Raw genomic sequence first — 18,507 nt, 5'->3', positions numbered from 1 at the left:
ACAGCTGAATTTGTCTCCTCTGATACAAAAGACTTCCTTTAAAGACATACCAGCAAGAAGCTGGTTTGGGATTTTTTGTTTAGCTCAAAAGTCATCTACAAGACTAACTTGGACATGGAATACAAACGTTTAGAATGCTGCTGCTACCATGGTAAGTACCTACTGCCCACTAAAATCCACCACAGACTGGTTTTGCACAATTAACCTCTGCTAGGAAGAGAAGAAAAAACCCCTCTTCCTATTATAAAAGCAAAAGGCACATCACCTGAAAGCTGGGACTCAAATCATAAATTCCTAACCAAAAGAGGTGCCCATGCCCTGCAGACCCTTGCTTTGGGATATGCTGTTTCAGTACACCACAACTGGGGTCTGCACAGAACTTCTGACTCTTCAAAAGAATTTTTCCAAGAGCATCCCAGTAAGGATACTTGATAGAAAGAGTTTTATTAAAAAAAAAAAAAAAAAAAAGAAAAAAAAGAAAAAAAGAAATCCAAGAGCACTAGGGACAGATTTTTATCTGATGCAATTTGCAGTTGCAGTAGTGTCAGATAATTCCTCATGGAGAAACTGAAGATTATGGAAGAAATCTTGTATATAACCCTTCCACTTCAGTGCTTTGCCTTAAATGTATACAGTTCAGATTTACTTGATATCCTCGTTTGTTTTTTTAAAAAAGTGAAGGGAGGGGAGGAGGGGTAGAAGAGGACTTTGAAAAGCAAACTACTTGGAACAAACTTCCACATACGTATGAATACTAGACAAAATTTTTGTGAACAGATTAAGTTTGCACCCAGTCCTTAATAAAACATATTGTTCCAGTGACGACACTCTTCTCTAGGGTGTGACTATTGGTTACTCAAAACAGCACATATGAAACTTCAGCTTAACCTTATTTTGTTCTACAAGCTCCTACTCTTCTTTCTTTCTACTAAAAGGGGGATTACTTCGATAATTACCTGCCAACATGACTTGGCAGCAATTACATGATTTTGTTACATGTCCTGAAATATTTGGTATTCTTGTTAAAAGTCCCTTCCTTTTTTTTTTTTTTTTTTTTTTTAAAAAAAGGGGGGGCATTGCTAGCAGTAGCGGTCACAGAAAAACAGTGGAAAAAATGAATCAGCTTTGACATAAAAAGGCAAATAAAAATGAAACCCAATTAAAAATAAACCTCTCTGATTTTTAAGCAAATCTTGTGATCTTGGAAGATGTGACTCATTCTCGTTACACACTTGGGATTGGCAACACCAAACCTCTATGAAACTTTATGCAGGTTTTACATAGACTCAGATGACTTAGCAAGATGACCAGTATTCCCAAGTAAATACTACATTCTCTCATGCTGACAATACTACCACTACTTGTATTTTCTGTGACGTCTGAAGGATTTATTTTTTTTTTTTTTAATTTCACTGTTAACTGCAGAAGTGTCTCACATGTTCCACAAGCACGTAGTATGTTTACGCATTATAGCAAGACAAAATGGCAAGGACTATATCCCCTGCTGAACTGGCAGGCATTCTTCCCCCACTCCCTCCACTTGTTCAATGACTGTAATGTCTCTTTTTTGGCAATGTTTGATAGTTCCTTGCTAAAGCCATTACAATGCACTAGCACGCTCAGGTTTAACCATGTAGCTGGTTCGATGCACTGTAGCTCCCTCCTATTTCCCTCTCCCTCTTAACAGCATATAACAGCCCATCTCACAGAAGACCACTCTTTGGTTGCAGAGCAAGGTCTTAGGACTCACTAATCACAGTTTTAATGTTTTAGCCTGCCCTCTAGCTCACGTTTAAACTATGATCTCCAGGACACAAACAGTTACAGTTTTAAGTACAGACCTTCTTCCCCTCCCTTTAAAACAACTGTTAACTCCCATCTACTCTACTAACACCCACTGTCCAAAGATTTTGGAGATCGCTTGATTTTTCTTTTGTCCAAGAAGACCGCTTCAGAGATCCATAATCAGTGCTGTTACAGCACTGATGGCCCCTCCACACTGCCAGCATGATGGCCTCTTTGGCTACAAGAGCATGCAATACACTTGTGCAAGCACAACAGGTACAAGCACAACAGAGATGATGTGGGTGAGGAGGAAAGCAGGAGGACAGCACTTTCTTTTGGAGCACCAGTCTGAGGTGATCGTGCAGCTATTGCATTATAGATGGTGCTAAAGAGCTAAAAAAGCAACAAGGGTAAGGATAGGTGCCGGAAGAGAAAGAGGAGAAACAGTGGAATACAGAGGAGAAAGGTTAAAAAAAGGGCTTAAACACAGTATATGTGAGAGAAGAATGGAATGAAAGGGCAAAATGTTATTACAAGATAGCAGAAGGCAGAGAAGGAAAGATGAAAAGAAAGCAAAAACACTAAGGAGAAATGAAAGTAAAAGAGGCAAAGAGCAATGGTAAGCGGAATATGACAAGAGAGAATGCTTTTTTTTTTTTCCAGCTAGCTATCAGGTGCTGACCTTCCAGAAGACAAGGTGGTACAACATTCACTGCAAGTGTGGTACCTACTACCACAAATCTCATTAAGGGGAAGAGAGAGAGAGCATGAGAGCATGCATACTAGAGTAACAAGAAAAGAAAGGCCTCTTGAGCACGTTATCTGAGGGCAAGTGCACTCGGGTCTTATTCACAAGCAGCTCCTGTAGTCAAAGAATGAAGAGCTGACATACAGCTCAACTAGTAAGATGCTCTTTTTTTTAAACCAAAGTTCATGCTTTAAAATTTTTTCCCCTGTATTTTCCTAGCATCTCTCTCTCATATGTAGAGGCTAGAGAAGTGGCATTTTGAGCATTTGTAATAGGTTACGTATTATCTCTGCCTAACAAGTTTTAATAACAAACAAAAGTCACATAGAATCCATCAACGTCTACAGAAAACATGGTATTTAGACTTCCATTCTTTCTACATCCATTCTCTGTCCCCAGATTGCTTTGATACAGGCAAGTCTCCCCAGAAGACTGCAATATAACATGCTTATATTTTGGCTGATGTTCAGAAACTTGGAGAATTGTACTGTCAGGATGTGATTAAACAAACAAACAAAAAAAGGATAGTATATGTAGATGTGCTGTATTTTCAGCTTGAGCACAGAGCAAATCATCCTTCCAGAAGTCCAAAATTCAGCACTTCGGACTTCTGTAGAGATTAGTGTCAAACAGCAATAATAGCATCCTGCTGTCAAACCCAGAAGAGGCTTCTCTGCGCAGCCATGCTTGGATCCTTTAGGTTTGGTCCTTTGCTTTTCATGCACGAACAACTCTTTAGGCTTGCTATACCTGTTCTCAAGGTTATATGTGCAGTGCACCATATACTAGTCACATACAGAAGTGTTGCAGAAGTTTTTCACAACAAGGCAGTCTAGGAAAAATGAGCTATAGCTACTACACCTGGTAATAACATAAAAGTTAAGAAAAAGACAAAATTTAGTAGTTTAAGGTTTGACCATATTGTTATTGTACTACCCATCATGATTCTTAATCTTCAACTTTGTTCACCAAATATTTTCAAATCCATGAATACCGCACTAATGAATTACAAGCACTCTCCAGAGACATTGACTTAAACCAATGGCTAATATGTGAAAGAAAAGACCTTCGTTCAAAAAACCCACAACTATCCTACCTCTTGTAATAAAGGATTCACACCAGTAATCCAAATTTTGCTAAGCATAGGGAATGCCAAATCACTCATACTTTGCTTTTAAAATTCAAGGCAGGAATGAAAGCAAAGGCAAGGTAACTTTGCCAGGAGAATACTGAAGTCCTGTCAAACATGCTGGGGAATCTGCTGGTCACACTTGAGTGGTATTTTAATCCAATACATTTAATACAATCCCTAAGAATCATCTCAGTTTGAAAGAGGAAAACAGAAGTCAGAAGTAAGGTAGAATAACCTGACCCTAGCATACAGACACACAGGAACAGGCAGAAGACATCATCAAGCACATGTCCAGGGAGTAACAGTTAAATCCCTTTCTCACTAGGTAAATTTCATGGAACATGACAAACTCCCAAGCCTTCTCAGAAATTTCTCAGAACAGAAAACTATTGAATCAAAGCAGTTCAATTCTTCTCCTCTGAGTCTTTTTCCACATCAGGTTAATTACAGTGAGTTGTGGTACATGCAGACACAGATTCAATGCAGAGGCAAGCAACCGCCCTCTCTCAAACTCTCAAATCATAACCCCCACCAAGGCATACGCATATCCAGTCATATATGAATTACAGCTCTTCCTGTCATAGAGAGCACTGGATCCAGTTCTCACTAGAAGTTTTGCTCTAGGAGGATGTAGAAAAGCAACATTTAAGTCTGCCCCAGTTTATGGATAAAACATCTCTCTCATAGTAAACACATACTTGAAATGCATATGAAAGGACTATTAAAATCTACCAGCTCATGCTGTGTATCGTGTTACTTGTGCTCACATGAAGTAAACTCTGCTTATTGCTACTTGTCTGTATATCTACTTCACACAGATGCATCAAACACACCTATATTCATGTGTGCCTATACATCCCATTGAAGCTAGCACTCTGTACACTGTTGCATGCTAAATGAAATAATAAAACAGTATTCCTGTTCCAATTTACGATATTCAGGAAAACAAAACATATCATTACATTCCAGCTCCTTAGATCTTAATGTTGCCCTTTGGTATGACACTCCATCATGAGATGTGACCTACAGTGCACCCTCGAAGATGACATTTTACCTTCAACAACTCCTCCTAGGACGGGTGAGATGACAAATATATTCCCCTGTATGTTACCCTTTTATGGAGCACAGAAGTCTCCCCATACTTAGCAACCAGGTGTCATGCTGTTTAAGACATACACCTTTGTCACGGCAAGGGATGAGGCAGCCATAAGAACTTAGTGTCAATTTAATTCTCACCCCTGAACAGGGATCTTCTTAAGACAGGGATCATCTTAAATCTTTCTCTCCTAACAGGTCCAACAGGTATGCAGCCCTCAAGGCCCTAACAAATACTGCTGAGAGTATCAAAGGCATGCCAATCCAGTTATAAATGAACAGTAAACCCTATTTTTGTTCAAGCCATTAATCACTTTTGCCCCAACCCACCTGCTACTTTAACCCAAGAATTTGTCATTATAAGGTCTAGATGATAGGTGCCATCCCAGTGATTACTTCACTGCAGTTGGAAAAAAGAGAATGACAAACTTATATTCTGCTTTAGATCCTGTGTTCCCAAGCACTGGAGAACAGGATGTTTCCCATGCAGTATATCAGACCCCTTTAACCCTTCCTCTTTATCATGAGCACACAGATTCTGAAAGACTCATCACCTTTCAGTTCTCAAACTCTGTTTGCATTGCATTTCTGTATAACCTTCAAAAAATGTAGAACTGAAAAACCAGTATATTTGAAAATGGCAAAACTTCAACAGTCATATATATTTCTTCCCCAGCTTTTGCTTCCAAAATTCAAATAGATATACATTCTTTATAATGTTAATGAGTTCCTAAATAATGTGAAAAATGGGGAATCGCGGAGCTTAAGCAGCTGCAAGTTAGTCTAAAAAATTCTACAAAACATCCTTCGATGATTTTTCATTATATGTCTTACAGTAATGCTGAAAGGTGTCAAATAACATCAAGCTCCACAGTACTGAGCTCCACATATACAAGTTAAGAAAGAATTCCTGACCTAAGAGATTACAGTTCAAGTAAGCAATACTAAAAAAAGATTCATGTGACAAGTACATCAAGTTTTATGTATAATGAATTAAAGCATCTGTGACTTTCCTGAAGTCAAAAAGAAAGCATGCGATAAACCCTGTGTTATAATAAACAAATCTTCTCTACTAAGCATGTGCCATTCTGATAATTTTCTTTAATTCAGACACCTTTACTAGAGCTGGAAAACAGTTATCCCATCACAACAGAGAAATCCCAGTGACATTACTCCTGAAATACAATAAGTTTTTTCAGAAAGTGATGACACACCATTAAACAAATCAACCAACCCACAAAGGCTTAACAGTCCAATGCCATTTGCAAAGCACTTTGTCACTGAGGAAGAAGCAACACCCATGCTCCAGAGATTCCCAAATTGTGGTGCAAACAATTGCACGGCCAGGCTGGAGAAGCTTTTGTGCTTGAGCAAAAGCATAAGCACATTCAGGGAGAAAGGGAAGAGGAAAAAGGAGAAGGGAACAGGGATTCAGGGTGCTGAAAGAACTTTCTGCAGCTTGGGCAGGGGAAGTATCTTGTGGCATATGTTGATACTAGTAAGAGCTACTGTCTGATCTCTAAGGAAAGTATTTGACTTCACTATCATAAATACATTGAAAGAAACTCTTTAATTACCTTGAAAGCCAGCCCTTTGACACCAGAAATATGAAAATACAGTAAAGGCTGTGGGACAGGAGCAATAAAAGTTCCATGCAGATTTTGGTTTTTTTTTTTTAAATTCACACGCTTCTCTCTGTTGTTAAGGGATAACAGCCATTAGCAAACCAATCATCAATTCATATGACATAAATGGAAGCAGAGTAGGTCACAGTCACAGAAATGTTAGATTCATGATAAAAAATGAGAAAGACACTTGCACTGACATGAAAAAGTGAGTTTCAGACAGCCTTCTGAGCCATTATTTAGTTTGAAAATACATTCAAATCCTTCCCATGACTCTAAGGGGCTTAGAAATTATTGAAAAAAAAAAACCAAACAAAAACATACATACTGTTTGCAAGAACTAATATGCCAAAAAGTTTGAACATAGGTAGGAAGTATCAAGACAGTTTTACTGAGAGAATGAAGCCATAAGAAAATAATGACACATCGAGGTATATTATAATACAGGCTGACAACTCAAACTGCATTAATTCCCTGTTTTAAGAACCATCTCATAAAAATTATTCATTTGTCCTTTTCCTTCTCCCTGGAGTGTTTCAAAACAAAATTTTAAATTAGAAGCAGCAGCATAGCAAAGACAAAAAACATGTGATGCATTGATTTGTTTAATTTACATTTTTAAGGAGATAATGACACATTGATCAATATAAAGTTCATATTTTTGGCAGGACAGGCCTACTTTGTAAATAATACTCAGAGTTGATGACAGCATTGAGCCATTGACTCAAATTTGTGCTAGTAATGGCCCCAAATTACCTTATGATGTTTGAGTGCTGAGTTATGAAAAGAATAACATCCTGATGCAAGAAGAAACAGAAAAAGAAATGAAACTATGCCAAGAAATACCATTCCTGACTCACAGGCTCACTTATTAGGGGATCTTATTGGCAGACTTATCTGAGATATTAATATGTCTTTCTGTTGAGATTTTACTCCCCCCCGCCAATGGACATTCTCATTTAATGGCAGGGCACAACAGGAAGTTTCTACAGATAAAACAACTTCTGCTAAAATGCAGGGCTGGAAAGCTGTACAGTCTAGTCCTAACCCAGATGTTTCAACAGGACTCAAGTATGACACAGTGCAACTCTCTTAGCATTTGTGTTAATCCAGAGTTGTAAAACAGATGCTGAGAAAAGTCTCCTGCCTTCAGGGGCTGAGTTGCTTAATTGGCACAATCTGAGAAACACAATTTCCACCCATACTCTGTATATGTGAAGTGAGATGTCTGTTCTTCTGTGGACTGTGTATTGGCTCCAGTCTTCTCCCACACAGCCTCTTCAAGTTGGAGAGGAATTACATATTCCCCAAACTCCCTTCTCTTCAGTCCTTCCTCTCTGCCACTTTCTCTGTTTGCCTTTTCTTGGTCTTTCCATCTATCCTTTCTCTACTTACCATCTTTACTATGGTGATACTGGCTTCTCTTCACTTGTTTTTTCCTCTTTGGTGATGCTTGAGTTAGCAGCTGTTTTTTTCCCTGGGTTTGCACAATATCTCATTCTGGAGCCTCTGTTCCAGTATTCCTGTATTTCTGCAATTCACCAGATCAATGACACCCACTTCAGAGCCAGCTGGAAAGACGGCACACTCTTGCATCAGCATAGCTACATTGCAGATCATGGGAAGGAAGAAAGCTGTAAGGAACAGAGCCACCCAGCACACAAGAATCCATGTCAGGGTTATTTTGGACATGGAAGATGTGTGTAAGAAGATGACCAAGGGCTCTGCACGGCATGCAGGGGGACCATTTCTGGGGTCAGGCAGCTGAATTCCAGTGTAGTAGGACACAGTCTGTTGTAATAAATTCCCTCTGAAGCAGATGTGTGTGTTACTCTACAAAGAGACCAGTCTCTCAGAGCATGGCGACAAGTAGTAGCTTGTTATTATTTCAGCCTGAGGTGTGAAAGCCAATTAAACTGCTTAACTGACACAAGACAGAGTTAATTCTTCTTGGCAGGCAGCCTTCTCTTTCTATGAATTCACTGAATTGTGTGCATGGGCTTTGCAGAGATGGCATCTGTACAGGCACATCAGAACTAGAAGCAGATTTACACCTTTTAAAATCCATCCCAAAAGGTTTGCAGGTTCACAGATGCAGAGTTGTCTGAATGTTTGTGAGACTCCATAAGTATTTATATCTACTATGAATACAAGCATATGCTCCCAAAGCTGTGTATGAACAAGTGCAAGATATACAGAAGGTTGGCTGAAAATTTCCAGGCTTTGGATGGAAGAAGAAAAACAGCCCTCCCCTCCCCGACTCCAGGAACAGCACTGCAGCAGTGGCTTCACTGTCAGACCTCCACCTATACTGTTTTGATGGAAAATTCCATCAGTTTGCTCTGCAGCTTCCAAAGCTAACACTTCTAAAAGCGTCACATGAATTGTGTAGGGTATGTTGCTACAGCCCCAAAATCACAGCAACATCTCAGAGCAATTACTTCATCTTGAAATATTATCTCTGAGTCACGTTACATCTGATAAGCTTTCCTCATAGGTTATTTGCAATGTGTACATGACATCCTCTCTTTCCAATCTGGATAAAATACTAATCTTGCAATTTTAACCTCTAAGCTTCTTATTTGATACCTTAGCTGCCTTTTATCACATGCATTTAGGTATGTATTTCCTCCAGTGCATCTGAGACGTACCAGTTTTATTCCTTTGGGACAACTTGCTCACACAGGACATCCTTTCTTTAAAAGGGTACTCAGTCAGCTAATCCAAGTTCTCTGGAGACATTTAAAGCATGGATAGCATTAAATAAGGCCATTCCAGACACCTGTTATGAATTTTTAAGCAATCTATGATTAATTAAATTAGGTTGAAGTCATTTGGATTTGCTCAATCAGAATGGCATGTATTTTCACAGATTTTCTTGAAATAAATTTGTATGTTCTTCAACAGATTCACAGCACTGCAGTCTGCTACCTTTTTGGCATAGTACCAACATACTGCAATGCATGACAGGATGCAGATTTATGCCCATAAAAACATAATTGAGTTTTTAATTGTCATATGGAAAACAGATAAGCAACACAACTTTTTTTTTTTAATAAAACAGACATGCATATGCATTTTTTACAATAAAAAAATCTAATTCAAATTAGGTTATTTCAATAACATTATTATCTAAATAAAAATATCAGAAGTGTAAAGCCATTTGACTGATCTTTTCCTAATCTGGTGATCATTCCTGAGGGCTATTTCACTATTATCTGCCACTGAACCTAGTTTCCAAAAGCACCGAGCCTCTGAAACTACACAGAAGCCAAAAGAAACTGCAGATACCGTGTGCTTGGAAAACTGGGCCAGCTCTCTTTCTGGGACTTGCAATCCTTCAGCTTCACCTCAGAGTCTGAGGTACCCTAAAAGGAATCACAACTCAAGCTCTCTTTAAATGAATGGTACTGAACCACAACAACTGCAATTACACACACTTATACAGTACTAATTTAAGCTGCCATGTTAGGCCAGTTTCCTAATAAAAATATAGGCAAGACCTACTAACATGGATGAGGCTTACATCTGTCCTACTTGTAAATGATACTACAAGACAGGTTTTGTTGAGCAAGGCAGTTCGCTAGGGAAGCTTTATACGTTACCACACAATGAAACACAAACGTGCAGGAACAGATGAAAAACAGCTGAATGAGATGAACTCCCCAGTATAGCCAGTACCTCCTTTAGCCACTGAGCATTTAGATGCATAACCGCACTTAAGTACAGTTTAATGGAAATTAGAGCTAATTTACATTTTCTTTTAAACATATAAAGTTTTTTTTTGACTCTGTCCTTGAAAAAGTACTTTGGATAAATCAAACATTCAGATGAAGTCTTGTCATCATCTCTTTCTTTCCCAAGGTACCAAGTTATTCCTAGATCCCTCACTTTCCCTGGTTATGTTTGGCCTCTTGGGCTCAGGAAGAAAGTGATGGAGATCACTCAATATTTTCCAGTTTAATAAAATCATAATAGTTGTTTTTCAAATACAAAGCTTAAAGTTTAGAGAAAAAAAATTTAACTGCTTTGAGCAGAGGACCACTTTCTGTGAATGAGTCAGTTTTTGAAGCCTGCTTATTTTGACAGCTGTAAAACTGTATCAAACACCTGGAGAAGATTACTTACATCATAATGCTTACCAATGTATTTAAAATAACAATAAGCTAACTCCCATGTCTCCTCTAGCAACAAACAAAAAATGATATAATTCCCTCCCCTCCTTTATTTTTTAGATATGGACAAATTGCAATATTGTTTTTATGAACTGCCTCAAAAATCCTCAGGCCAGCATGAAGCATTTGACAGGATCCCAACAGAGAAAAACCCTTTTACTCCCACCCCCAGCCATCCAAGTGCAAATCAATTACTGCACCAAGATCAAGATGCTAGCAAAAATGAGACTACAGGACCTGTTAAAAACCCTACCAGGCAGCAGATGGAGGCAGCACCTACCTACTAACCTAACAGAGTGACATTAAAGCCTTGCATTCACTTGTCTTCACATTTTTCTTCAAGTCAGGCTAGTGAAGGAGTTAAGCGTGCTTTAGTGTATGAATTTGGGCTAGAAAAGTCAACTGCTTCTTGTTTCCCCAAACCTTCTGACTGGTGCAGCAACTACCTGTAACTCAGCCCTGCTGTTCTGTGATCTGCACTACTTTATGACAATGCCAAGTCACTACTTTGGTGGGTTTCTGCTTACCTAGGATGTTCCCCTCAGGTGCTAGGCAGACATGATGAGCATCCAGAAATACGGCTGCACAGAGCAGCTTGCAAGGCTAGGTCACATTCTTTCATTTCAAAGGCAGATGAATAATGGTGGACTATATTTTTAATCTCATTTTCACATCCTCCTGCAATATACAGATATATCTGACTTGTCTGGGAATGGATTAACTGGGTAATTTGGGCTTGCTGTCTGCACTATAGTATTGCCAGTCAAAATAAGTACCTTAACAAGTGTCTTAGTGAAGGGGCAGTGTGAGAAAGAAGCTTGCCTGCTCCCAACCTATCTGCAACTATTTAAGCACCAGAATATTATTTTACTATTTCTGTGTTTTGCACACATAGGTCTCCATGCTCATTGCTTTACTGAGCATGTCAGGTATCATTTCAACGATTTCAAAGGAAAATTTAATGGGTACACAGTAGTTAAGCAGACTTAGTGGATGACAAGCAAAAATGGTTGATCTTAGGATAACTTAGCCTTAGATTTCCTCTTCCCAGTTTCACATTCTTTAGATAAAAATAACATCTTTCTTAAGAATTTTCTTTAAAATATTCACTCCTTAGAGAGAAACTCGAGAAAGAGTAAAACTGATTTTGGTTTCTTATTTTAAAAACTGGACTTCTAAAGAAAATCTAAACACCACACACAGAGGCAAATGAGTGTTTCATTTGGTATCTCAAATCTTTAAAAATACATTGTATATGAGAAAATAACTGCTTTAGAAAGAAGTATAGGTTTCAAGATGTTCATATACAAAGCAAAAAGAAATGTATAAAAAATAACTCACAGAAAGGAAAAGCCTGTGTAATTAACTCAATGTCCTCAAATTCTACAAGCCAAGAACTTTATGTCCTTCAAAACCAGTGGGAAGAACACAGACCAGTATCAGTCTTGTCCAGAGTATATTCTCTTTTCAGTGGGTTAACCTGCACAGGGCAGCCATTTTCTCATGATGGATTTGAGGAAGGTGCGTACTTCCTGAACCTAGAAAAGAGCCCTTATAGAAAATTTTTGTCCCCTTTGGAAATAAATTGGACCTGAAGCCAAGCAAGTGTCCCCTCAGTTTAAATAAACATCAAAGAATAGCAGCAACAGAACTGTGAAATATGAGTATTTCCACATTAAGAAATCAGCAAAACAGTAATTGCGTATTTTATTCTTGGACATCTCTGAACAGAGTCACACAAGCTCTCTTCTGTCTACCCCTCCCAGACAGTTCACATTCATTTGTATCAGTCAGCATTGCTGGCCCCTGACAAGAGAAAAACTGACCAATGAGACCAGCGTTGCTTCTGTACCAGAGCCAGATTCGGATCTAGACTGAAACTTGAGATGCAAAGAACAGCCAGAGCAGCTTTGTCTCAATCCTTCATATAACCTTTCATTTTTATATAGGAAGGCTGACCAGTAACACAGTTACATAAAGACTAGCACTGAAATACATCTTCTTGCAACCTCACATCTACTTTTTGAGGAAGATCAATATCCTAGTTTTTCCTTACAGAGAAATGGACATCTTCTGGCAATAAGAACCCACATATAAAGAACAGAATAAAACAGAAACCATGTCTGATATTACTGTCTCTGAATGCAAACAGACACTACAGACAGCATAACAAAGCCCTGGTCATTTCAACCACTTCTGAAGTCTCAGTATGAAAAAAAAGTATTAATTAAGATTAATCTTTAAACCTGGATCCACAGGGTCTTTATAAGCAGAGAGAGAGATGTGATCATCCCACTCTGCTCAGTGCTTGTCAGGCTGCACCTGGAGTACTGTGCACAGTTCCGGTCCCAACAAATCAAGAAAGGTGCGGACAGACTGGAGGGGTCTAAAGAAGGGCCTTGAAGATGATCAAAGGGCTGGAGAACCTGCCCTACGAGGAAAGAAGAAGGAGTTGGGTCTTTTCTCCCTGGAAAAGAAAAGGCTTAGGGGGGACCTCATAACAGTGTTTCAGTACTTAAAGGGCAGCTACAAAGAGGATGGAGGCTCTCTTTTCACAAGGAACCACATGGAGAAGACAAGGGGCAATGAGTACAAGTTACACTGGGAGAGGTTTCATCTTGAGCTGAGGAAAAAAAAAATTTACAGTGAGATCAATCTCATTCACCGGAACAACCTCCCCAGGGACATGGTAGAGTCTGCATCACTGGATGTTTTCAAGATGCGACTGGACAAGGTGCTAGATAATCTCACCTAGGCTCCCCTTCCCAGGAGAGGTTGGACCAGATGGTCTTTTGAGGTCCCTTCCAACCTGGGCTGTTCTCCGATACTACGATTAACCAGTTTTGCAAGAATATGTCATGATAAAGGTTACAAATATACATATATATGCTAATGATACCAAAAGACTTACCAAAAAAAAAAAAAAAGAATCAATGTAGTGAAAAAAATCTGTCACAAAGGACGTCAAATTAACATAACACAATATTATCAAAGTGCTTATGTCTTGTTCATCCGTTTTCAAAACGGCCACTGAAACTCTGATGTTTTCCATGATTCTGCTTGTACGGTGTTTCTTGCTTAAGCAAGTTCCACATCATAGCTGCTATACATACCACAGTCCATTGAAGATGAATAGTTTTATCTAGTAACAGACATAAATTGTATTGTATGTAATTGTATGTAAACATACAATTCTAGAGCATAAAAATCACATCAAGAAATCTCATTAAATCTATACTCATGAAATCAACCTACAAGGGAAAGTGGCCATCTATATTGCTAACAGCCACCTGCCAAAATCCCTGTAGACTACATGAAATGAAAGAGTCCATTCGTTGTACAGAACCGTGAGAGATGGAAAAAATATTGTTCTTATGACTAAATAATCACAACTTGAAATACTGTGACTTAAAATTTTCAAGATATAAAAATTCCAAGAATGATCCAGTTAAGAGGCTTTTTAAAGACCTCTATTGTTCCATGTATTCTCTGAAGCTTCAGTGTGAAAGTGACATAGGAAATCCACTTTTATATTCAAATAAAAAAAATTACACATAATATCAGGGTTTGGAAAGGTGAATATGAAATGGCAATTTCATGTCTTCAGCTTCAGTTCTGAAACATGAGGGGAAACACAGACACACCCTCCCACCCAGTCCATCAGGTTTTATTTTCTCTCATTACAATATTGACAAGAAAGTGCTTGTGGATTATAACTAGCTGTAATAGCACCTAACATCCCATGCTCTGTGCTCCTCTTCCTCAGAGAAGGCATTTTTTGTAGCAGATAAGAACAGTCAGTCAATACTGACCTGGAAATGGGCTCATTACCATTTCATGTAAGACTAGTGTCTTATTATGAAATGTATTCATTAGTTTTACAAACAGAAAGGTCAAATCCCAAATCCGTCACTCGTATTGTACCTCCCATTTTTGTGTTGTCTATCCAGAAAAAAAATTTACTCCTCCAGAATAAAGCTATTATCAATTTTCAGTACAATACATTACTCTGCCACAAGTTCCTTCTTCCCTACTTTACGCATGTGAACTTTATTATTGCAATATTAGTTACTGGTTTTACTTAAATCATTTCCTCTTTGTAACATGTTAAGATAAAGCTACATCATGACAAGATAGACCATAATAAAATGACAGCTTATTCTCCAAGACCTCTACAAATGGTTTTAACTCTTTTCTATGCAGATGAGAGCTAGCAATAGCACTTAAATGAAAAAAAGCCAACAAAAAACAAAAAAACAAGCAACATAAAAATAAGTTGTGCTAAATGATACTAGTTAGGAAATAAGACTAGCCCATTAATGCAAAAATCTACCTTTACAATCTAGACATAGCCAGCCGCTTTGACATCTTCAAGAAATGAACCAAGCAGAGGCTAAGATTGTCTTTCAAACATCTCTACTACAGTAACATGTAAGAGGTCAAATGTTTACTTGTCAATATTGTTAAAATGGAGCTTTAATACTGCTCATAATAGATGGAATTTTTAAATAGCCTCTACATATTATTAAGCTCACTTGAACTAAAACAAAAATAATGGTAAAAATACAAGGTTTTTTCTTCCCCTTTATACCTTCTATAAGCTTGTTGTTTTGTTTTAATCTTGTTCCTTGCCTGTACAAAACAGAGGACAAGCTTAAGCATGCTTAACCACCTTGCTGAAGAGGATACTAATGTGTAAGTTCCCAAGAGCAGACATATTTACATAGCTTAAATCCATAACAAATAAAACACAATGCTCAAACCTAATTTTATTTTTTTATATTTTATATAATTATATATTATGAAGTTTCTGGTTTTTTTCTTGACTTTTTAGTAAGAACAAAACACTTTGTGCTTTAACATAATTTCCCCTCATCTTGACTGACTTGAGATGCTTTCCATCAGGAAAACCAAAAAAAAAGTAATTAATATGGTAATTACAGCTCTGGTCCTTTTTGTCGGCTACGAGTTTGGGAATCAGAGCTACCTTTGCTTAATAAAGTAGCTGCTGAATTAAAATCATGCTCATCTAACATCAAATCTTTCAAAGGGGTAAGGGTAAAATATTTAAGAAAGTTTTCCCATAATAGCCACTGGCAAAAATCTTAATTATGCTGAAACTCTGAGATCTATTTTGTCTTATTTTTTCTTATCGTGAATCTTCATTCCGAAACAGATACAGTTGTTTGGAAAATTGCAATTACATTATCCCTTGGTGCCTCTTGATCTTATGCAGACTGCTCTGATAGTTAACATTTATGAGAGCAACAACCTCTTCATCTATAAAACACCCAGCATCCAAGTTTTAACAACAACATTATGTATGAAGGTGAAGTACACCATGCCACGTGGGAACTGAAAATTGGGATGTATCTTAACATTAGCTACAGGAAATGCTGCATACTAGCTTTTATGTCTGGATTTACAGAAGCTGAGACAATTTTAAAATCAATTAATGATCTGTCACAAAAATCATTCCCTCAGATGATTCTGCAGCCCTACTTTCCCAAAAGTAGAATGGCTTTCTCGCTAGATAAATATATCCACAGATATGCATAAACATATTCTGCCTTAGAAGCCACACCATGAATGCCACAGTGAGAAACTGCCTGGCTTTTAGATCAATAAGACCCCACTCCTTTTTTCCCCTCCTTCTCCTCCTCCTCAAAATGCAGCTTCATCAAGAATTTCTATTAGCTAAGAGTAAGTACACCTATTGTAGTTCCAGATGACTTCCAAATAATTAGGAGAAATATATAATTTAACACAGATGAACTACATTTCAGTCTTGTCTAGATTACATGAATACAATGTTTTCATTGATTCAACACCCATACAAATTAAAATACATATTAAAGATTTGGAGATTGAACAAAATCTTAAGAGTCTGTTTTTCAGCTCTACATAATTTTCCTTTCTCCTTGACTGGAGACAAACAGGACTGTCCTGCAAACTCTTCAGTCGAGTTTAGAAACCATTAACTCAAATTACAAGGCCATCAAGATAAGAATAAAATCAATAGGATTGTCCTTCTGGGCTCTTTTCAGATATGGCTAGGAAGTCTGTACAGCATATTCTTCTCCACACTGGTTCCTTTTTATTCAAATATTTACCCTGGTTGTAATTTAACTTATGGTTTGCTTTGTAAGGTGTCAGTGTTCTGGTTTTGACTATAGCACCATTTCTTGCATCCTGGTGGGACTGCACTGCTGTCTGGCCTTGCTCAGTATACACAACATCCCAGTCAAGCCTGGGTAATGCACGGCTTGCTGAAGAAAATGGGAAAATAACACTCAAATAGTGGAAGACAGCATCTCATATTATAATTATGACCACCATTATAAGCCAGAATGAAAGTCTACATTACATTTGATGTTAATTCATTAAGCACAAGTGCAGAAATTGGACTCTCTCAAAATGCAGCCAGTGGTGACTTCTGCTGAACAAATCTACCGTGCAGCTTGAAGGAGGGGCTGGACTCCAGACGCCACGAAAGCTTGCTATGAGCTAGTGGTGGGAGAGCTCTCATCAGACGCTGATGAGCACTAGCACAGCTTATGTTTAGATGTTGAACAGTAACTTTTAAAGCCCTTTGCAAAGCAGTATCTCTACCCCCTCACCAATCCTTCTGCCGATAATGTGAGCATCAACTCATTCATTTCTCACAAGCAGATCACTCCTTATGCCACCCCTGACACTGGAAACTTCTGTCTAATGTCACCCTGTTTGCCATCACAAACCTTTTAATGGATTATTTTGAAGAAACAGTCACCTCCTTGTAGCTAGGTAGATGGTTCATGAGGGGACTAATATTTAACCTATTTATACTGTACAGTTTGTAAAAAAGCAACAGCGCTACTTATCTGGGCTATATAAACATCAGGTATTTTCTACATAATCTTCTTTATTTTGGCCTATAATAATGTTCCTTCCCTCTATCTGTGATCCCACACTTGCTAAGCCCAGTTTTAAAGCTCCCTGTAAATCAGGAAATCAGTACTGTCTTGTGCCCTCTCCCAATGAGGAGCCTACCATGACACAACCCTGACTGCCAAAATGCAAAAAGGACACACAACATTTTTACCAGGATACTGAAGTTACTGCCATGAACAAAAGATACCAAAAATAAGAATTTGAGGAAAAAAATAGAAAATTTAACAGACAGACAGATGTACAAACTTTGCATTATTTCTTTAATTTGAGGAGTCCTCCCATCCTTTCAATAGCACATAACCTATAATAATGGAGTGCCTGCTTAATTTAATCTCATTTACTTAAGTGCTTGTAAAAGAATTCAGAAAATGTGCTCCACAAAGCATACTAATAATCTTTGGAAATTCAAATGAAAACATAGCATAATGCATATGAATAAATTCACATTTTATTTATATAGGAATGTATATAATGTGATAAAAGCAACATTTGTGTTTTATCCAGGAAGAAACTGATTTTCAACAGCAACAACTGCAAGGGGAACAATCCCCCAAAACACATTTGGACACAACTGAAATAGTATAAAAAGATCATGTTTTCAAAATTTATTTCGTAAATAATTATGGAAGTAATTTAGCTGTTTGTTCTGATTCAGAGAGATGTGCATGTATTACATATGCTGACTGGAAAAATGACAAACCTATGATTTCTGAAACTCTCAGAGTATTAGAGTTATAAATATGGTAAATGAATGGAAATATCCTATTAATATTTGCACCTCAAACACAGATGATAATTAAGTAGATTAGTACTATACAGAACCTTTTAGCTCCCCTTTGGTTAATCTGGATTAATGTGTTGTAGATTTTTTTAGGAATAAGGGCAAAGAATGTTTCTAAATGATACGTAATTCTAATTAGCCACATATTAACTGACTACATAAATGTTATGGAAGTAATGAGTTAAATTTCAGTACCATAATCATAAAGCCTGAAAACGTTCATCAACTAAATT

At 37.8% G+C, this 18,507-nt stretch overlaps 1 protein-coding gene across 9 annotated transcripts in view; it reads right to left on the bottom strand.

The window, feature by feature from the left end:
* The window catches only part of ZNF385B (zinc finger protein 385B), a 178,399-nt gene that overhangs the window by 93,849 nt on the left and 66,043 nt on the right, over positions 1 to 18,507 (bottom strand). The window lies entirely within an intron of this gene.

Source organism: Nipponia nippon, unplaced genomic scaffold (assembly GCF_047370975.1).
Source record: "Nipponia nippon isolate SJK-2023a ecotype South Korea unplaced genomic scaffold, ASM4737097v1 scaffold_5, whole genome shotgun sequence".
Lineage (NCBI taxonomy): Eukaryota > Metazoa > Chordata > Aves > Pelecaniformes > Threskiornithidae > Nipponia > Nipponia nippon.
This window is presented reverse-complemented; position numbering and strand designations above follow the sequence as displayed.